Source organism: Lemur catta, chromosome 9 (assembly GCF_020740605.2).
Source record: "Lemur catta isolate mLemCat1 chromosome 9, mLemCat1.pri, whole genome shotgun sequence".
Taxonomy (NCBI): domain Eukaryota; kingdom Metazoa; phylum Chordata; class Mammalia; order Primates; family Lemuridae; genus Lemur; species Lemur catta.
In genome coordinates this window covers 26,311,801-26,334,049 of record NC_059136.1, presented here as the reverse complement: position 1 = coordinate 26,334,049, position 22,249 = coordinate 26,311,801, and the positions used below count along the sequence as shown (strand labels likewise).

Here is a 22,249-nt window from a genome sequence, read left to right as displayed (position 1 = left end):
TCAGGTTATAGACCTTCTGGACTTCACATACCGCCAGTAGGGGATCTGCTTGCCCCCTGCAAGCATTTGCTCATCCTGGTCTAAGATATGCCTGTAGACCAGGGTGTAATCTTAGCTCTCCGTCCACTCACTGAAAATATATACCAGGAAGATTGCTTTGAATGAGGTAGAGTATTAGAGAACGAGCAAGAGCTATGCAGTAGTCAGACCGTTCTCCAATCCTGGCCCTGCTGCTTACTGGTATGTGAAACTGGGTAAGTGATCCAGTTTCTCTGTGCTTCTGATGATGTCAGCATCTGTAAAATGGGGTTACTGTAATCATTAGGTAAAATGGCAAATATTCAGTTCCTAGCATAGCAGATGACACATCGTAGGAGCCTAATTAATGGTAGCCATTAGAATTGCTAATCAGAAGGCGTGAGTTAAGGCGTAAAAGACAAGAAAAGAAATGATAAAGAAGGGGAAAAAAGTTTGGCTTTAGGGTTTTTTTTTAATTGAGAGATAATTCACCCTTTTAAAATGGTATACAATTCAGTGGTTTTTAGTATATTCACAGAATTGTGCAACTATCACCACTAATTTCAGAATATTACCATCATCCCAAAAAGAAATCCTGAGCCCATTAGCAATCACTCCCAATTCCCCCTCCTCCCTTCCCCCAAACCCCTGGCAACCACCAATCTGCCTTCTGTCTGTGGGATTGCCTATTCTGGACATTTCCTATAAATGGTGTCATACAATGTGTGGCCTTTTGTTTCTGGCTTTTTCCACTTAACATAATGTTTTTAAGATTTATCATGTAGCATGTACCAGTACGTCATTCCTTTTAAGGACTGAAGGATACTCTGCTTCATATGTGAACTAAAAGAAAACCTTAAGCCCCTCAGCTGAATGGACACCCTCTTGGCCAAGGGGACCCCAGAAATACCCTAAAGCTGAGCTGCTGACCGTGAGAAGGGAGGTCAGACACGCCTCATCATGCCCCCTCCCTTCTTGTAGATGTCCTTTCTGAGTCATTACCAGGTCTAAGGCCATGCCAGACAAAGCTTAAACCACACCTGCAGGTAGGTCATCCATTTACTTAACAGATCTCTTGAGTCTGGGTGTATGTCTGGTAGCTTGTCTCTGATTAACAGCCTTCCTTATCTTAAAACATTCCAAGCCTTTAGACAAAGGTTAATTTCTTTAACCAATCACAAATCAAAGCATCTTTAAATCCACCTATAACCTGTAATCCCCTGCTTCAAGATGTCCTGCCTTTTCAGGCCAAACCAATGTATGCCTTCCATGTATTGATTTATACTTTGCATGTAATTCCTATCTCCCTGAAATGTATAAAACTAAACTGTAACCCAACCACAGTGAGACCACTTGCTGAAGTCTTCTTGGGCATGGCTCTCTGGGACATGGTCACACAAATTCAGCTCAGAATAAACCTCTTTAAATTATTTTACAGAGTTTGGGCTCTTTTTATGTTGACACATAGATATGCAGCAGTTTGTTTATCCATTCATCAGCTGATAGACATTTGGGTTGTTTCCACTGTTTGGCTATCATGAATAATGCTGCTATGAACATCCGTGTTCAAGTTTTTATGTAAACATGTTTTCAATTCTCTTGAGTATATGCCCATGGTAGAACTGCTGGGTCATACGATAACTATGTTTTCTGAAGAAGTACCAACTGTTTTCTAATGCACCTGGGGATTGGTTTTTCACTATAACCTAAAGTGAAAGATATTTTAAAATCTCTTTAGAATTTAATAGAAAATAAAAATGTGATATGCATGGTGTTGCCTGGTTTCAATCATCAAATCTCAGAATCTGCTCAATACAATTTCCAACAGACAACCACTTACCACATTTCTTTGGAAAACAGTACACACAGCTAACAGGAAAATCAGCCAACAAAAGGATGCCAAAGAAAATTCATCCAACAGTTCCCAAAATAATTGGTTTTTGAATTATGAACTTCCATTATGCTGAGAGTCAGTAAGAGATTTATTTTTTTCTTTGAGGGAAAGGGAACAAGCAGAAATTGGCATCACAGTTGTCACAAGAGTTTTTTAGGCCTCTATTGCACAGTTAGTTTATTATGCAATTAAGCAAGGAACAATGCTACTCAACTTAAATGCCTGGCCAGTTTCTGAAGATAGGTTGGTTCACCTAGCAAATTTCTTACTTTAAATCACTCACTCAAACAAAAGAAACTGATGTCAGTGAGATTAGAAAATTTAAGGCTCACATCTCCAAGGTAAACTCTACTTGCTGACAAGACCAAGTCTAAAAATAGAAAAGTAACTGAGTCTTAAATACATGTAGATAATCGCTGAAGACCTGTATCTAAAATAACAGAATCTAATAACTTCCAGGGTTTTTAATCTTGACACTGCCATTCAACAGCTGCATGATCTTAACGGAAATATTTAAATCATTTGAAATTAAGCCTTTTGTATGATATACTTCATGATAATGTGCAACCAGCTACAAAAACTTCTGGAAGTAGTGAGGATTCTTTATTTGTGTAACAAACATTTACTAAGGATCATAAATGATAAATGAAAAACATCTAGACTATCTTTGGCACATAGTAGGCAATCAATAAGTTATATGAAACACATACTTATTAAGCAATGAATTATCCATGCCAAACATCGGGCTGTGCTCTAGGGATATACACCTTAAAGACATTCCTTGCTCTTAAGAAACAGAGTCTGATGGGGGAGATAGGAAAGGAAGCAACTACAACTCAGTATGTGCTAAGTGACATGACAAAGAAAAACACAGGGTCCCAGTCAACACATCTGCAGATTGAATGGTGAGGAAAGACAGTCAAAGAGACCTCTCTTGAACTAGGAAAGTTGTTTTCATCAATATTATTGAAGAAAGATTAACTTGCAATAAGATACTACCACTTTAAGTATATGTAAACATTGAATAAATTCATTTACCAGTGTAACCACCAGCACAATTAACACACAGAGTATTTTCATCACCCCTTAAAGTTCCTTCTTGCCTCCTCCCTGCCAATGTTAACGTCCACCCCACCAACCAATAACCTGCTTCCTATTACTACAGTTTCGTTTTACACATTCCAGAATTCCTTATAAATGGAATCATACAGGATGTATTCCTTTGTGCCTTGCTTCTTCAGCAGATTACAATGTTTTTGAGATTCATCTGTGTTGTTGGGCATATCAGTAGTTCATTTCTTTTTATTCTTAAGTGGTATTCCAAGGGGTGAGGAACCTGCAGCCTTGGGGCCACATGTGGCCTTCTGGATCCTGAGTGTGGCCTTTTGAAGTTTGGATTCAGTAGAGAGAGGCCACACTTGGGGATCTGGAGGCCCACATGTGGCCTTGAGGCTGCAGGTTCCCCACCCCCACCTGGGGTGGACCTATGTTTTCATTTTTCTAGAGTAAATACCTAGGAGTGGAATTTCTCAGTCTTTAGGTGAAAATATGCTTAATTTAATAAGAAATGGCTGAACAGTTGTCTAAAATAGTTGCACTACTTCATATTCTCATTAATAATATATAAGAGTTCCAGTTCTGCTACAGCCTCACTAACACTTGGAATAATCACTATTTTTAATTTTAGTCATTGTAATGGGTTGTATGATAGAATCTAATTATGGTTTTAGTTTGCATTTTCCCACTGACAAATGATGCTGAGCATCTTTTCATGTGTCTGTCTCCCATTCATCGATCTTCTTTGGTGAATGGCTATTCAAATCATTTGCCTATTTTTAAAATCAGGTTCTTTGTCTTCTTATTGGTCATGAGAGTTTTATGTATATTTTGGATACAAGTCCTTTCACACATATATGTTTTGCAAACACTTACTCCAAAAAAAATTGCTTTTTTGTCTCCTTACAAATGGCTTTTGATGAGAAGTTTTTAATTTTGATGAAGTCTAATTTGTCATTTTGTCCTTTATGTTTCATGCTTTTTTTTTTTTTGGTATGCTAAGAAATCTTTACCCACTCCAAGATTGAGAAGATTTTCTTCAAAGTTTTCTTCTAGAGAAAGCTTTATCTAGATAAAGCAATAAGCTTTACCTTTTATATTTAGGTCTATGATTCATTTTGATTTAATTTTTATGTATGTGTAAAGTAAGGGTCAAAGCTAATTTTTTGCATATGGATAATTAGTTGCTCCAGCAACATCTGTTGAAAAAGTCAATTCTCTACCCCTTCGAATTACCTTGGCACATTTGTCCAAAATCAATTGTTTTTATGGATGGGTCTATTGCTGGACTCCTTATTTTGTTCCCATTAATCTGTGTTTATCCTTATGTCAATACCACAGTCTTAATTACCGTAGCTTTGATGTCTGGAATATTTCAGCTCCTATGCACCTCAATATAAATTTTATAATAAAATAATTTCTTTAAAAAAAAATAAGCCTGCTGGAATTTTGATTAGAACTTAACACTGAGTGCTCGCTTCAGCAGCACATATACTAAAATTGGAACAATACAGAGAAGATTAACATGGCCCCTGTGCAAGGATCACACACACACACACACACACACACACACACACACACACAAAGAACTGCACTGAATCTAAAGATCAATTTGGAAATAACTGCCATCTTAGTATTATGTATTACTACCCATAATCATGTATATCTCTAAATATCTTTCTATTTATTTGGGTCTTTATTTCCTCAAGACAATTTTTTGTAACTTTCAATGTACAGTTCTTACACATCTTTTCTTAAATTTATACCCAAGCATAATTTTCTGTTTTTGTAAATGGTATTCTTAATTTCATTTTCCAAATGTCCATTGATGAGATACAGAAATAAAATTGATTTTATATTTTAACCATGTACCCTATTATCCTACTAATTATTCTAGTAGACTTTCTATAAAGTCATTAATATTTTCTATGTACATGGTAATGTTTTCATTTCTGTGAATAGAGTTTTATTTCTTCTTTCCCAAACTGAGTATTTTTGGGCTTTTTTGTTCTTTATGACACTAACTAGACTTCTCACTACATTGTTAAAGAGAAATAATGAGAGTGAACATCCTTGCCCTCTTACCAATCTTAGTAGGAAAGCATTTACCATTAAATATAATATCAAATATAGATTTTTCTATAGACGCCCATTAGCAAGTAGCCTTTTATTTCCAGTTTACTAAGATTTTTTTTGTATCATAAACGTGTGATATATTTTGTCAAAGGCTTTTTATATATATCTATTAATATTATGGTTTTTATTGTCCTTTATTCTGTTAATATGGTGAACTATACTGATTGAAGTTTGAATATGTAACCAACCACCAACCTTGCATTCTTAGAATAAATCCCAGTGGATCACAATGAATTACTCATTTTATATAATGCTGCATTCTTTTTCTTTTAATAAGTATATTGCTGGATTACATTTGCTAATTTTTAAGGGTTTTTACATATGTGTTCATGAAAGATATTGGTCTATAATTTTCTTGTAATGTCTTTGTCTGATTTTGGTATTAGGATAACACTAGCCTCATAGTACATACTCCTCTACTTTCTGAGAGTTTTTATAAAAACTTGTATTTCTTTATTATGTGATAAAATTCACCAGTGAAACTGTATGGCTAACATTTTATTTTGGGAAATATTTTTAAATAATGAATTGACTTTATTTTATTGAAGAAAGGGCTATTTAGATATTGTTTCATCTTGAATCAATTTTCATGATGTGTGTCTTTCAAGAAACTTTTTCATTTCATCTATCTTACTAAATTTATTCTCACACGAAGTTGTCCATTAAAATCCTTTATTAGCCTTTTACTGTCTGTAGGAAGAAGTGATGTTCCCTTTTTCATTCCTGATATTGATACTTTACATCTTCTTTTCACCTTGATCAGTCTGGCTAGAGGTGTATCCATCTTATTGATCTTTTCAAAAAACAAGCTCTTGATTTCATTGGGTTTTCTCTATTTGTTTCTAATTTCATTGATTTCTGGTCTTTATTTTCTCCTTTCTGGATCCTTTGGCTTTAACTTCTTCCTTTTTTTTTTTTTAAAGTTTAAGGGAGAACATAATTCATTAATTTTAAACTATATTCTTTTCCTAATGTAAGCATTTACAGCTACAACCTTTCCTCTAGACAATGCTTTCACTGCATCCAGAAATTATGATATGCTGTGTTTTTATTTTTACTCAATTCACAATGTTTTCAAATTGCCCTTGTGATTTCTTCTTGTAGCCATGAGTAGGTATTTAGAAGTGTGTTGCTTAATTTCCAAATATTTGGGGCTTATTGAGACATCTTATTGTTACTGAGTTCTAATTTAATTGTGTTGTGGTCATAGAACATATTCTGTATGATTTAAATATTTTTAAATTTACTAAGACTTGATTTATGGCCATGCATATGGTGTATTTTGCCAAATGTTCAACATGTATTTTAAAAGAATGTAATATTTTTGTCATTGGGTGATCTATACATGTCACCTAGATCAAGTTGGTTGTAAGTGTTGTTGTTCAAGTCTTCTATATCATTTCTGATACTCTTTCTATTTGATCTATCAATTATTAAGAGCGGTGAAATCTCCAACTCTAATTATGGTTTTGTCCATTTCTCATTTCAGTCTTGTCAGTTCTTTGCTTCATATATTTTGAAGTTTTATTATTAGTTGTGTACACACTTAAAAATGTTACTTCTTGAAGAATTTACCCTTTCATCATCATGAAATGTCCCTCTCTATCCTTGATAATATTCCTGGTCTACTTTGTCTTACATTGATATAGCTGCTCCTGCTTTCTTATGATAACAGTTTGCATGTTATATCTTTTCCAATCCATTTATACTTAATCTGTGTTTTTATATTTAAAATGAATTTCCTGTAAGCAATATATAGTTTGGTCTTGATTTATTTTTTTTGTCCAATATGATAATGATAGTCTTTACCATTAAATTGAAGTTTTTAGATCATTTACATTTCGTGTAATTAGAGATACAATTGGGTTTAGTTCTACCACCTTACTATTTGTCCCATCTCTTTTTTGTTCCTTTTTTGCTCTTTTCCTGATTTTAGGATTAAATATTTTTTAGGATTCTATTTTTATCTTCATTATCAATTTATCAGCTACGATACTTTGTACTCTTGTTTTGAGGTTGTTCTATGGTTATAATGTGCATATCTTATCACAATCTATCTTCATGTGATATCATATAATCTTATATACAGTGTAGGAATTTACCATCATATATTTCCATTTCTCCCTCCCAACCTATGTATGTTTTAAAAACATAACAAAATAGTGGGAGGTTTTTGTTTGTTTGTTTTGCTTAAAATGTAGTTAATTTTCTTTTAAGGAAACTTAAAAATTCCAAAAACTAAGTCCTATATTTCTACCATTTCCAAAATATTTCAGGATCTGAGAAATTATTTTTTCTGCTTTAAGAACCTCCTTTAAGCACTTCTGCTGGAGACTAATTCTCTCAACTTTTGTTTGTATTTTACCTTTATTTTTTAAGGATATTTTTGCTGGATATAGAATGCTAGGTTAACAGCTGTTTTCTTTTACCAAGAGGAAGATGAAATTTCATTGTCTTCCAGCTGCATTTTTCCTGAAAAGATGTCTACAATTATTATTACCTTTGTTCCCATGTAATGTGTGCTTTTTCTCTGGGTGTTTTAAATATTTTTTTTCTCAATACGACCAGTTTTCAGTAGTTTGATTACCATATATCTTGATGTGATTTTCTTTATGTTCATCCTGATTGGAGTTCGTTAAGCTTCGTGGATCTGAGGACTTCATTATCATTAAACTTGAAAACTCAAACCTTGACATACTTGTTCAATGTAAGGGCTCATGCACTTCTTAAGCTAATTCTCAGTCACTGTCTCTTTGAATATTTTTCTCTCCGGGATTTTTTTCTGCTCTCTATTCCTGGACCTCCTGCTAGCCATATATTAGAGCTTCTTATTCTACCCTCTGAACTACTCTTTCACAATTTCTACCTGTTTCAGTGTAACCCACTGTGAGGTTCCCTAAACTCTATCTTCTGACTCACTTATTCTTTCTCTCTTCAGTTGCATCTAGTCTCCTCTTTAACCCATCCACTGTGTGGTTTTAATTTCTTTCACTTCAATAACTCTATATATTTTTTATTTTAGAATGTCCCTGTGACTCTTCAAATCAGCCTGTTTTTGTTTCATACTTGTGGTTTTATTTCTTACAATACCATTCTGACCATTTCAAACAGGACTCTATAAAAATCTCTTTCTTGAGGTATAAGTTCTCCCATCTGCCATACCTATAGACTCCCCTTCATGACAGGCTGTCTGCTCGTGTAGTTTGCAGTCTATGATTATACACTCATCCTCTGCAGAAATTACTTCATGTGAAAAGTCCACATGTCTGTGGCCAGGGAAGTGTCTCTGTAGGGCAGTTTATATCTGGCTTGGCTGCCCCCTGTAGGTTTCATGAAGCCCTGGTCCCTAAGGGTAATTCTTTGCGTCCCCATGGTGCTGGGCCATGGCATGCTTCCTTGCCGCTCCCCAATCCTGTTCCCCAAGAAGGGGAGGAGACTTTCCTAGTCCAATTTCAGGGGAGCCCTCATGACTCAGAACCTGAGACCTGCAGCCCAGGCTCCCTTCTCCACATCAGCATAAGAAGCCCGGTGCTGGTTGCTAAAGTTTGCCTCAAGGAGGCACTTTGGATTTACTTTCCATTAATTACTTGGATTTTGAATTTCCTTTGTGTCAGGTACCTAGAAATCTTGTTGCCTAGGTTTCTAGTGCACATTTAATCAAAAAACTCTTTAAATTATATTTTCTGGGTTGAAGCAGGCAAATGTTTCAGCAGACTTTCTTTCCCTAAGAACTTAGTCTATTAATCTGTTTTCTACATATTTCAATGAAATAAAAATAATACAGTTCAGAAATGTTGGCTTCTAAAAGTAACTGCCCATTACTTTAAATTCAATTTCACAAATATTTCTGAGAATGGCTGCTTCCAAGCTGTTATTCAGTCGACAGAAAATAGCTTCACTACTGATACACTAATGTCTGCTAATTCTTAAACTGACAGCTCTACCTTCATACTTATTTTAAAATGATTTAGTGCACATTGATCTACTGAAAAGTGTCATTTTCTTAAGTATACTCTCAACCTCCTGCTCAGAGCCTTTCCATCTCATTCTCTAATAAAGAATATTAGGAGCTGCCAGAACAAATCCTTGTACCATTTGACTACTAAGTCCTATGAGCTTAATTTAAGAAATTTCAAAATCTAAAAATCCAATCTCCTAGCACTGAGGACCTTGTTGACCTGTCTCTCACTGTCAGCCATATGCATCATCACACACACCACGACTTGCATCATACCATTCCCCCTTCTCTGCCTGATGAACGTTCTCGAACTCTCTAAACCACAGCTCAACCATCAGCTTCCCAGTACAGCCTTTCCCATGCATAGGAACCAGTAGTTTCTCCATCCTAGAGCAGTTTGTGTCACTATAATTAGCTTACTATTACCTTCCAGAATAAGCTAGAAGCTTCCATATACATCACCTCCCTTATTTCTCACAAAACTCTGATGTGGCGAAAAGAATGTTATTGAATTTGTCACATTTTTCTCCCAGTTCCACCTTTCTTTACCACTAAACCGTAATTTCCCTCAGGGAGAGAATCACATCTTCACTCATTCTTTAATCCAAAAAGCATTTGCTGGGCCTACTAGGTGCCGGGCACTGTGTTGGGCACTGGAAAAGAATAAAAATTAAAGAACCCCTGCCTAGAGGTGCTCACAACATAGCTGGGGAGCAGGGATGGTTGGTGGAAGATCTGCAGGTAGATAAAGTATAACGAAACTTGTCCTTTTTATTTTTATATCCCCAGCTCTTGACAGTTTACTGAACATACGAGGGGGAGAGACAAGAGAGAAAGACCACTAAGTCCAATGACATAATCAATAGAACCAACTCAGGACAGAGATGAACAATATTAAAAAGTGCTGAGTACAGAACTCCATCTCTATTATTTCTCATTATATGCAGCAGCTCTGAGAGTTCATGTCTGAATTGAAAAGGGTCAAAAAAACATTAGCTAGTAAACAGTCATAAGCTTCTGCCAATGAGAAATTAAAACTGACCGTGTTTGAGCACTCACCTTGTCTACCCTATAATAAGGCCTAACCCTTCTGAGAACTGGCCGACATCTCTCCCCACAGGAGTGGGCTGAGGGTGCGAACAGGCCACAGCTAGTAGGAAAGCAGGATGGCAGGGAGACAGCACAGAAGGTGGACATGTCTGTAAGACCTCAGTGACATCTCTGAGAACGCCCTCTCTTTAAATATGTACTATATTCTAATTCACCCAAGATATGGTATGTGGTCCTTTTTCCATTTTAAAAGTGTTATACTATTCTTTAAAAAGCAATACACAAGGAAGAAAGGATTGAAAGGAAATTTACCAGAAAGTTGACACGTTGTCTAATTGGTAAACATAATGCTTTTTTTTTTTTTTTTTTTTTTTTTTGAGACAAGGTCTCACTCTGTTGCTTGGGCTATGAAGAGTACAGTGATGTTATTCCATAGCTCACAGCTCACTGCAATCTCAAACTCCTGGGCCCAAGTGACCCTCCTGGCTCAGCCTCCCGAGTGGCTGGGTCTACAGGCACATGCCACTGCACCCAGCTAATTTTCATATTTTTTGTAGAGGCAGGATCTCACTATCCCAAAGTGCTGGGATTATAAGCGTGAGCCACCATGTCCAGCCATAATGCTCATTTTTTAAACCATTTTTATATTTTAAAGTAATTAAAATTAGCTGCCTCCTAAATACTATTTTTACTATACAGTAAAACACACATACAGAAAATTACCTAAAATATAAAGGTTAGCTCCATGAATTTTAACAAAGCACACATCTAAATCAAGTGCTTAGCGGGAGGAGAACTCGCCCACATTCCATGGCCCCTCCTGCCTGCTCTCAGTTGCCAAGCTCATCCCGTGGGGAACCTACGGCCTCAAGGCCACATGTGGCCCTCCAGGTCCCCAAGGGTGGCCCCTCAACTGAATCCAAATTTCGCAGAACAAATCTCTTTATTAAAAAGGGTACAGTAGAGAAAGATGAAGCTTTTCCTTGCCTCCTTTGGTACTTAAAAAAGAACAATCTTGAAATCAGAAGGCTGCAGTTTCCTCACCCCTGCATTATTTGCATAGAAATAATGAATAAGAATGAAAGCATTTTTCATTCTTAAATTCACTATACCATTCCCAGATAGGAGAGCACGCTTCCCATAAGCTATCTTGTAGTTAATAATAGGATTAATAGTTATAATCCCACTATATTCACAAATTCAGCCATGAATACAGCTATAGAATTGATAGTCTTTGGCAGTGGCTTGTGCCCATAATCCCAGCACTTTGGGAAGCTGAAGTGAGAAGATCACTTGAGGCTAGGAGTTCAAGACCAACCTGGGCAACATAGCAAGACCCCATCTCTAAAAAAAAATAAATAAATAAATAATAAGAAAAATTAACTGGGCATGGTGGCACACACCTGTAGTCCCAGCTACTTGGGAGGCTGAGCCAGGAGGATCGCTTGAGCCCAGGAATTCAAAGCTGCAGTGAGATACAAATCCCACCACTGTAGGCCAGCCTGGGCAACAGAGCAAAATCCTGTCTCAAAAAAAAAAAAAAGAAAGAAATTAAAAAGAAAAGCATTGATAGTTTTTCACAGCCAGAGACCACAACCTACACCGAGTGCCTAACTTTGTACCAGGCACAGAAGACATGGCAATCATCCAACAGGCACACAGGTGACAGGCACTCTTCAGCGCTAATGACACAAACAAGGACAAGATGCCCTCCTGCCCTCAAGGGGCTCAGAGTCCAGCAGGCACATACACACATCAAGTTATAAAATGTAGTGGATGGGAGAGACCTATCTGAGAACAGAGAGGAGAAGAAAGGCACAAAGGAGAGGAACAGGTGGCTCGGGAGATAGCCTAGCTAAGATACAGGTTTGGGTGCTATACTATATGTATTATATACTATAATATATAAAATATTATACCAGCAACTGAAAGACTATTGAAGTGTATTTCTCTCTCCCTTAACAGGCCCCACCAGGCAGTGCAGGCCTAATACAGCAGCTCCAGGAGGTTGCAGACAGATTCCTGCCTTGCTGCTCCCAGGGTATGGCCTAATCTTTAGAGAGCAAGACTGGTTACCACTTCCTGGCATTTCCAGCCAGAGGGAGGAGGCAAAGTTCTGGTTATACTGCCTGCAGTCTAGACATTTTACTTCCTAGAGCTCAGCCACATTCTCACACTGAAGGCCAAGAGCAGTTGCCCAGGATGGAAGTAGGGACCACATTGTGGAGTGCTGTGTGTGCCATGCTAAGGAAGCTGGTGTTATCTCACAACTGATGAGGAAGTGGGAAGGATTTTAAGTGAGGATTGATGTAAACAAATTTATATTTTAGGAAGTGCTTAAGTAGCTTTATAGCAGAAGGAAACCACAAGCAAGAGAAGCAATTAGGACACTGTTGTGAAATACAAGAGCTATTCAAGGCCTGACCCAGGCACTGAGGGTAGGAACTAGCTATCAAAAAGAGACAGGAAGAAGATGAGGCTGCAGAGGGGACCACAGGAGGACCCCTCTGTGCCTCAGTCTCTTTGTCTATAAAGTTGGTATATTGATACCCAAAAGCTATTGTCATGAGGCTGCTGTGAAGGTCAAAAACACAAAGGATGGCAAAGTCCTGTGAAAAGTATAAATCACTACACATACTTAATTTGACCAATTTACAGATAAATTTAAAGAACTCTATTAAAGAATTTCTATAACCACAAGATAATAGCCACTTTATAATTTTTATAATTTTTTATTGTTTCTCGCTTAATAGAACTAATTCTATTTTCTTTGTTTAAAAAGTTATTAATACAAGGCCAGCATTACCCTGATATCAAAACCAGACAAGGACACAAGAAAACAAGAAAACTACAGGCCAGTATCACTGATGAACATAGATGCAAAAATCCTCAACAAAATACTAGCAAACCAAATACAACAACACATTAAAAAATGTCATTCACCATGATCAAGTGGAATTCATCCCAGGGATGCAAGGATAGTTCAACATGTGCAAATCAATAAATGTGATTCACCACATTAACAGAATCAAGAACAAAGACCATATAGTTATTTTAATAGATGCTGAAAGGGCACTTCATAAAATTCAACATCCCTTTATGAAAAAAAACCTCATCAAAATGGGTATAGAAGGAACATACCTCATAATAACAAAGGCCATCTATGACAAACCCATGGCAAACATGGTAGTGAACAGGGAAAAAACTGAAGGCCTTTCCTCTAAAGCCTAGAACAAGACAAGGATGCCCATTTTCACCACTATTACTCAACATAATACTGGGAGTCCTGAACAGAGCAATTAGGCAAGAGAAAGAAGTAAAGGGCATCCAAATTGGAAAGGAAAAAGCCAAATTAGCCTTGTTCACAGATGACATGATCTTAAAGCTAAAAAAACCTAAAGACTCCACCAAAAACTACTAGAATTGATAAACAAATTCAGTAAAGCTGCAGGATAGAAAATCAACACACAAAAATCAGTAGCATTTATATATGCCAACAGCAAACAATGTGAAAAAGAAATCAAGAAAGCAATCCCATTTACAATAGCTACAAAAACTATAAAATACCTAGGAATTGAATTAATCTAACCAAAGAAGCAAAAGATCTACACAAGGAAAACTACAAAACTATGACGAAAGAAAGTGAAGAGGAAACACAAAAAAGGGAAAGATATTCCACGTTAATGGAATAATTAATATTGTTAAAATGACAATACTCCTCAAAGCAATTTATAGATTCAATGCAATCCCTATCAAAATACCAATTACACTTTTCACAGAAATAAAAAAGAAAAATCTTAAAATTTATATATAGCCTCAAAAGACCTCAAATAGCCAAAGCAATCCTGAGCAAAAAGAACAAAACTGTAGGAATCACACTGCCTGACTCCAAAATTACAAAGCTATAGTAACCAAAACAGCATGTTACTGGCATAAAAACAGACACATAGACTAATGGAATAGAGAACCCAGATATAAATCCATTCATTTACAACTAACTCACCTTTGACAAAGGCACCATGGACTTACAATGGGTAAAGGACAGTCTTTTCAATAAATAGTGCTGGGAAAACTAGATAACTATTTGCAGAAGAATGAAAATAGACCCCTATCTCTTACCATACACAAAAATCAGACGAGATCAGGCACGTTCAGGGTGGTGTGGCCGTAGACAGTATACAAAAATCAAATCAACATGTATTAAAGACTTAAATCTAAGACCCCAAACTATGAAACTACTAGAAGAAAACTTTAGGGAAATGCTCCACAACACTGGTCTGGGCAAAGATTTCTTGTGTAAGACCTTAAAAGGATAGGCAGCCAAAGCAAAAATAGGCAATTGGAATTATTACATCAAGCTATAAAAGGCTTCTGTACAGCAAAGGAAACAATCAACAAAGTACACAGACGACCACAGAAGGGGACAAAATATTTGCAAACTATCCATCTAACAAGGGATTAATAAGCAGAATATATAAGGAGCCTAAATAACTCAATAGCAAAATAATAACAATATAAACAAAAAGTGGGTATAAGATCTGAACACATATTCTCAAGAGAAAACATACAAATAGGCTACAGTTATATGAAAACGTGCTCAACATCACTAATCAGAGAAATGCAAATCAAAACTGCAATGCAGTATCATCTCACCACAGTTAAAGTGGCTTATATCAAAAAGACAAGCGATAACGGATGCTGGCAAGGACGTGGAGAAAGAAGAACCCTGTACACTGTTGGTGGGAATGTAAATTAGTACAGCCACTATGGATAACAGGAGGGATGCTCCTCAACAAGCTAAAAATAGAACTTCCATATTATCCAGCAATTTTACTCCTGGATATATATCAGAAAGAAAGGAAATCAATATATCAAAGCAATATCTGCATGCCCATGTTTATTGCAGCACTACTCACAATAGCCAAGATACAGAATCAACCCAAGTGCCCATCAATGGATGAATGGATAAAGAAAATGTGGTGTATTTACACCATGGAATACTATTCAGCCGTACAAAAGAATGAAATCCTGTCATTTGCAGCAACATGGATAGAACTGGAGGTCATTATGTTAAGTGAAATAAGCCAGGCACAAGACAAATATCACATGTTCTCACTCACAAGTGGGAGCTGAAACAGGGATCTCATGAAGACAGCGAGTAGACAGGTGGTTACCAGAGGCTGGGAAGGGGTGAGGGTGAGGATGATGACAGGGAAAAAATATATAAATATATTTAAACTTTACACTTAAAAATAGTTAAAAGCAGTAAATTATATATGTATATTTTACCTCAACAAAAATTTTTTAAGTTATTAAATGGCTATTTACATTTAATATTACTGTTTATAATATAAGCAATTATCTTTTTCTTCTTGAGTTTTCTATATCCCTTCATTTTTCTTAATTACCTGAAGCAGGTAGAAAAAAAGGAATCCTAAAATGATCAGATCTTGACAATATGAGTGAGAACTTATGGATGGTGAAACATTTGCTCTAAGGTGCAGAATCATCATGTCTTCTTAATAATTATTTTTGACACTAAAAATTAAACCTAACATTTCAAAACCTTCCCTTGTTCTTTTGAATCAAGAAAATCAATAAAACTATGGTTGAAAGCCAATTAAAAAACACACCACATATCATTATAACTCTTGTGGAAGTATCACATTTATCAACAATATTCATTTGTTACTTCTCTTTGCACGATATTCTACAGACTGGGTATCCCTTAACTGAAATGCTTGGGACCAGAAGTGTTTCAGATTTTGTATTTTTTCAGATTTTGGAATCAAGTTGACCCTTGAACAACCTGGGTTTGAACTGTATGGATCCACTTATATGTAATTTCTTTTCAACCAAATGTAGATGGAAAATACAGTATTCATGGGATGTGAAACCCATATATATGGAGGGCCAACATTTTGTATATACCAGTTCTGCAGGGCTAACTAGGAGGGTTAAGTACATGCAAATTTTAGCATATGTGGGGGTCCTGGAACCAATCCCCCGCACACACTGTGTTTGCATTATACTAACCAGTTATGCATCCCAACTCCGAAAATCTGAAATGCTAAGCATTTCCTTTGAGTGTCATGTTGTTGCTAAAAAAGTTTCAGATTTTGGAGCATTTCCGATTTGGGGTGCTCAGCCCGCATTAAGAAGCTATAGCTGCAGTAGGTCCAAGGGTCCCATATGGCTCAAACTCAGCTCAGGGCTACCCTTCCTGAAGGATGGGTCAATGGTCATGTGTCATTAAAAGATGCCAATTCTTCACTCCAGTCCCTTGAACAACATTGAAGAGGAGCCACTGCACATCCCTAAACTCCTTTCATACATTCCAATTTTCTTTCACCAGCACAAAGACTTTAGAGCCGACAGAAAGGCCCCAACTCTAGCTCTCTCATGCGTCAGTTCTTGTAGATGGTTGGCAGCTGGGCTCTTTCCACACCTGCGAGCCCTTTGGGCTTGTTTGGCTCTTCTTGTTATCCCAGTTTTCTCCCCCAAAAGATTCAGGAGCAGCCAAGAAAATAGAGCCCTCCTCAGAGATAATGGAAGGAGGAGAACCTGAATCTGTGACCCAGACTAGAATATTCTTCTGCAGGTTAGTAGGTGGTTGTTGGGGGGAAGAGTGTCCCCAGCATGAATGAATGGTAGTGTCACTACCTTCAGGGAATTTAAACTTTAAACAAGCCCTGATATATACAAGTATAAAAAACATAATAAAATCAATGCACAAATAGAAAATTGAGTAAATATATAAAATCCACGAATAAATGCATCTTTCCCGATCCTCCAACTGTTGTCCTCTAGACTCTCAGATTTAAGTAACATCTCCCTTCTCTGAACTCCAAAACACATTGCTTCTCAGCACTACTCTTAGAAAGTTAGTGTTCTGTATTCTATAGCACAGTTATTTATATGCACACTTTATACCTTTACCTCTACTGGATGCCTGCTCCCTGTAAAAATTCCAAACTCCCACTCTGGCCTTGCTGGGGCAGCTCCCCCAACCACACTGATCCATGCCTGCTTTTGAACACAGGCTTCCCCTTCACCAGCCTCTACCCTACTCTTGCTGGCACCCAGGCCTGAAATGCCCTTTCCCTCTTCATCCTGCAAGTCTCTTCACTTTCCTGACTGCTTCTTAAATGGGGAGCCACCTTGCTCCTCTTCTCTTTCGATTCATTCCAAGGAATCACACACAATTCAACCACCATCCCCAGGTCGAAGACCCTAAATTGGCACCCTCAGGCTGCACCTGCCCCCAGAATGCCAGCTGAAACTTACTTCTCCAGCGGCACACATGGCCTGGATGGCCAACGTCTCTAACCTGGGGGGTGGCTGTGCCATCTGCTACATGCCCAAATAACACTACAAACACTTCCAGAGTCTACCCCATATCCAAATATTGTTTTTCACCCAAATACTTCTAACATCGATCCTCTCCACTCTACCCTCACTGAAACTGCCTTCTGTAAACTTTAATCATCTATTTCTGGGCTCTTTCAATAGCCTCCTAAATAGCCTGTCACATACCATTTGCTGAAAAAAATCCTAGAACAGGTGAACAGTTTTCCTGCTACTTCTCGTATCTCCTCCTGCCAATCTAGTCTCTACACAGCCACAAGAGTGACTGCCCTAAAAGTCAGATCTGATACATAACTCTCTGCTTAAAAAGTTCTGCCAGCTCACTGTTTGGTAAGACTAGCTTCTTTCATCAAAGTGTTATCATTGTGAAACACTACTAACCCACGCATCAAACCAGAGGTGACTAATTTTATAAGTCATGTTATAGTTCTATTGGGCAGTAACTTAAAAATATGCTTGACCTTCTTCCTTTGATAAAGTCAGGGCAACAAAACTGGGTGTGAAAGTGTTAGGGATAATGATGAGAGGGATTCCAGGCAGGTATTAACTGGTTCAGAGAGCCTAGGTCCAACTGCCCGAGAGTATACAGAAGCACAGCCAGGAGCATGTGGTGGGAAAATGCTTATAATTTTAGTGGAATGGGCAGAAGACGAAACTGTCCATAAGATATGACGAGCTCACCTATGTAGGACAGCTCATCACCTATGTAAAAAGATACATAGAGAAAAACTGGAAGAAAATACACCAAAATGACAATAGCACTCATTTCTGGGTAGGGAGATTATACGAAATATTTTGCTCTTCTCCTTTACATTTTTCTGAACTTCCCAGATTTATCTTACAAGGATCATTCGTTACTTTTATGATAAAAAATAATAAACACAAGTAAAACAACAAACTCCACAATCTTTTGCTTTGCACTTGCAGCTCCCAGAGCACGCCATCTGGTTCCCAAATCCTCCCCTTCCCTCCACACCTCAGCCACACAAACTCTTCCTCCTCCTCAGTGACACTGCACGTACGACAGTCCTGGAATAACAGCCAGGCTCTGGGGGGCAGATGCATGGTCTCCATCTCTCTTTTGTCTGTCTTGGGCATCAGCGCATTCTATCATAAGTTTGGAAACACAAATACTTCCATTAAGATTGATAAATAGAACTGAGAAGACAGAGAAATCAAAGCTAACAAGGACCTGTTGATCATTGTCCTATACTAGGAGCTCTGGTCAGAAACCAGACGTAAATGTGTTCTAAAATTCTATAGAGACCAGCTGAGTATTAGGGATGATGATCAGTGGAATTCTGAGAGGTATTAACTGGCTCAGGGAGACTGGGTCCAATTGCCCAGATCTACACAAATGCAGAGCCTGGGGGAACTAGATCTGTCTTGCTTGAGAAAAAGGGCTCATCGTGTTAACAAAGGAATGTCATAGAGAGAAAGAGGCAAAAAGGTGAACAAGAGAAGAAATGCTTGGCCTCTTTTTCATTGTTTTCTATCCTTCCTCACTCTAGAAAGTTGCTATTTGAGAAGTGATTTATTTTAAAAAAAAAAAAATTCTCGGTAAATTCGAGAACTCACCCAGTTTTCTTGCCCAGAATTTACCAAAGGAAGAAAATCACATATATTAGAAATTAATAGAGGGTAAGGCAAACCTTTGGAGATGTGAAGTATGTTTTCGCTGCAGCCAAACAGAGTGCCATCTCTGATGCTACATGGTCGAGGGATTCTCTAAAAATGGGATTCTCAAGTTCACTATCCAGTACCAAAGTCATGTCTGCCATCAATCCCTGTTCACAAATCAGAAGAACCAGCTATCTCTTGAAGAGGCCAGATTAGCTGGCAGCAGAGGATTGTACAAAGGGCGACTGGGGTCATAATATCCTCTAAAATTCTCAGCATCTGCCCCCACCAAGGCACAAGTGCATAAGTTTAGGCTTTGATCACTAGGAGAGGAAACTAACTTTTACTGAGGGGCTACAATGTGCCAGATGTTTTCATGTGCATTTTCTCTAGTCTCACAAGAACTTTTGGAGGTCCATATTATCTCTATTTTACAAATAAAGAAACTGAAGCTCACAGAAGCTCAGTAACTTGTCAACGGATGATATTGGTGGTGGTAAACCCCTGAATGTGAAGTCAGGTCAATCTTTAAAGGCCAAATTCTTTCCCAGTCTCACATTCCCTCCAATAATACTATGCTGCTCACAAAAAAGCAGGTGTCACTGGGTTAATGCCCCCTAGTATAGGGGAAGGAGCACAGGTATATGAATAAGAAACCCGAGTTTAAATCTCTCCTACCCTGTCCAACTACATGACACTAACAAATTACTTACTTCTCTGAGCCTGAGTGACCCTGAAAGGAGACAAGTATCTACCACTCAGGACTGAAATGAAGATTTAAAAAGATTATGGATGTTGCCTGGCACATGGCAGGCATTTGAGAAATACGGTATCCCTTCTATTCTGTATAAATGTTATTAACATCTTGGAGCTTTGGTTAATCGAAACCCTAAATCAGCTGTGTTCATTTCTAACACCAGGCTTCAACACAGGTTCCTTGAATGGGCTATAATTTGCCAATCCACATCCAGTCAATGAAGGCCAAGGAGGCTGGGTAAATTGCCAAGCTTAGGAAAGGATTCCAGAAAGTTAAAGCAAGGTCACAAGAGTGGCACATGTGTATTTCACTTATTTAACTGAAAGTGGCTTCCTCAGGGTCATGCAGAGCGATGGGTGCCATATTTCATGGCATAATCACCTCAAGGTAGGTTCAGAAGTCATTGGCTGACTTCTGCCATCAACAGGCCCATTTATCCACAAAGTAAAGTGATATACAGAAACCTAGCACAGTGCCTGGGACATATTTTGTAGCAAAGGGAAAGAACAGGCCGCCCTTCCCTACCCCTCACTCTATGCTACGTGGGCAAGGAAGCCACTTTATATGGAACCTACCTTCAGCACCTGCAAAACCTACTCCAGCTAGGCTTAAGTACTAGAAATAATATGCAATGTTTGCAAATATTTTCTCCCATTCTATAGATTGTCTGTTTACTCTGTTGATTATTTCTTTTGCTGTGCAGAAGCTTTTTAGTTTAATTAAGTCCCATTTGTTTTTTTTTTGTTGTTGTATTTGCTTTTGGGGTCTTAGTCATAAATTCCTTGCCTAGGCCAACGTCCAGAGTTTTTCCTAGGTTTTCTTCTAGAATTTTTTTTGTTTCGGGTCTTACATTTAATTCATCTTGAGTTAATTTTTGTATATGAGGAGAGAGTTTCATCTAGCTTCATTCTTCTGCATGTGGCTATCCAATTTTCCCAGCACCATTTATTGAATATGGTGTCTTTTCCCCAATGTATGCTTTTGTCTGCTTTGTCTAAGATCAGTTGATTGAAATGCAAATTAAAACCACAACAAGATACCATCGTGTGCTAGTCAGAATGGCCATTATTAAAATATCTATCAAAAAACAATAGATCTTGGCAAGGATGCGGAGAAAAGGGAATGCTTATACAATGTAAATTAGTACCTCTATAGAAAACAGTATGGAAATTTCTGAAAGAACTAAAAATAGATCTAGTATTCAATCCAGCAATCCCACTACTGAGTATCTACCCAAAGGAAAAGAAATCATTAAATCAAAAAGATACCTGCACTCATATGCTTACTGCAGTGCTATTCACAATAGCAAAGAAATGGAATTAACCGTCCATCAACTGATGATTAGTAAAGAAAATGTGGAATATATATACCATGAAGTACTACTCAGCCATAAAAAAATGAAATCATGTCTTTTACAGCAACTTGGATGGAACTGGAAGCCATTATCCTAAGTAACTCAGAAACAGGAAGTCAAACACCGCACTTCTCACTTATAAGTGGGAGCTAAATGAGTATACATGGACATAGAGAGTGGAATAATAAACACCGGAGACTCAGAAGGTGGGAATGTGGGAGGGTGGGAGGTGGATGTGGAATGAGAAATTACCTAATGGGTACTATGTACACTAACTGCGTGAGGGTTGCACAAAAAGTCCAGACTTCACCTCTATGCAATATATCCAGGTAACAAATCTGCACATGTACCCCATAAATCTACAAAAATAATTTTTAAAAATGCAATGTATTAAATGGAATGCTTGTCACATATGTAGCTATTAACCATTCTATTTATTAGATATTTTTCCCAAACTTCCAAGGAAAGGCTGTTTAAATCTAGCAGAGGTAAAACAAGCATTCCACTGGGGAAAACACCTGTGCCACATATACCTTCATTCTGGTGTGGCTTGGAGGAAACTTTCTAAAGAAATAATCTTTTAAATTCTTTGCTCATCAATCTAAAATGTGAAAATGTGTTCCTAAGTGACTTTCTAATGGAGATATTGGCTATTCCCCCCACAGGAATAAATTTAAATTACATACTCAGAACTAAAGGCTTAGATTCTTGCAGATCTAAGCTTAAAAATTGTGAGCACAAATTTAACCCAAACAGAGTAACCTACCTTCAGAATAGGCAACAGTTTCATGATGTAGACATTGCAAAGTCTAGCTTCTTACCTTAGTCAGTTAAATATAAATCTATAAAGTTAAGCTGAAAATATCTACTAGGATAAACTATTTTTTTACATCACTGGCACGTTTAAGAAGTTCAGATTTGAGCCAGAAGAGAGAAAATGACATTTTTCCACAAAGCTCCATAAAAGCAGAAGGAATCTCTGTACTTTCGGCGGGGGGGGACTGGTTTGATAATTGTGCCCACTGCTAGAATGTCCAC

At 37.5% G+C, this 22,249-nt stretch overlaps 1 protein-coding gene and 1 non-coding gene across 5 annotated transcripts in view; one reads left to right on the top strand and one right to left on the bottom strand.

Moving 5' to 3' along the window:
• TRAPPC9 (trafficking protein particle complex subunit 9) overlaps positions 1 to 22,249 on the bottom strand; it is a 600,839-nt gene that overhangs the window by 381,236 nt on the left and 197,354 nt on the right. The gene's annotated exons all lie outside the window — the stretch shown is intronic.
• LOC123645325 lies at positions 4,439 to 4,546 on the top strand. Its single transcript, XR_006737515.1, has one exon. It is a non-coding gene; the product is annotated as a U6 spliceosomal RNA (small nuclear RNA).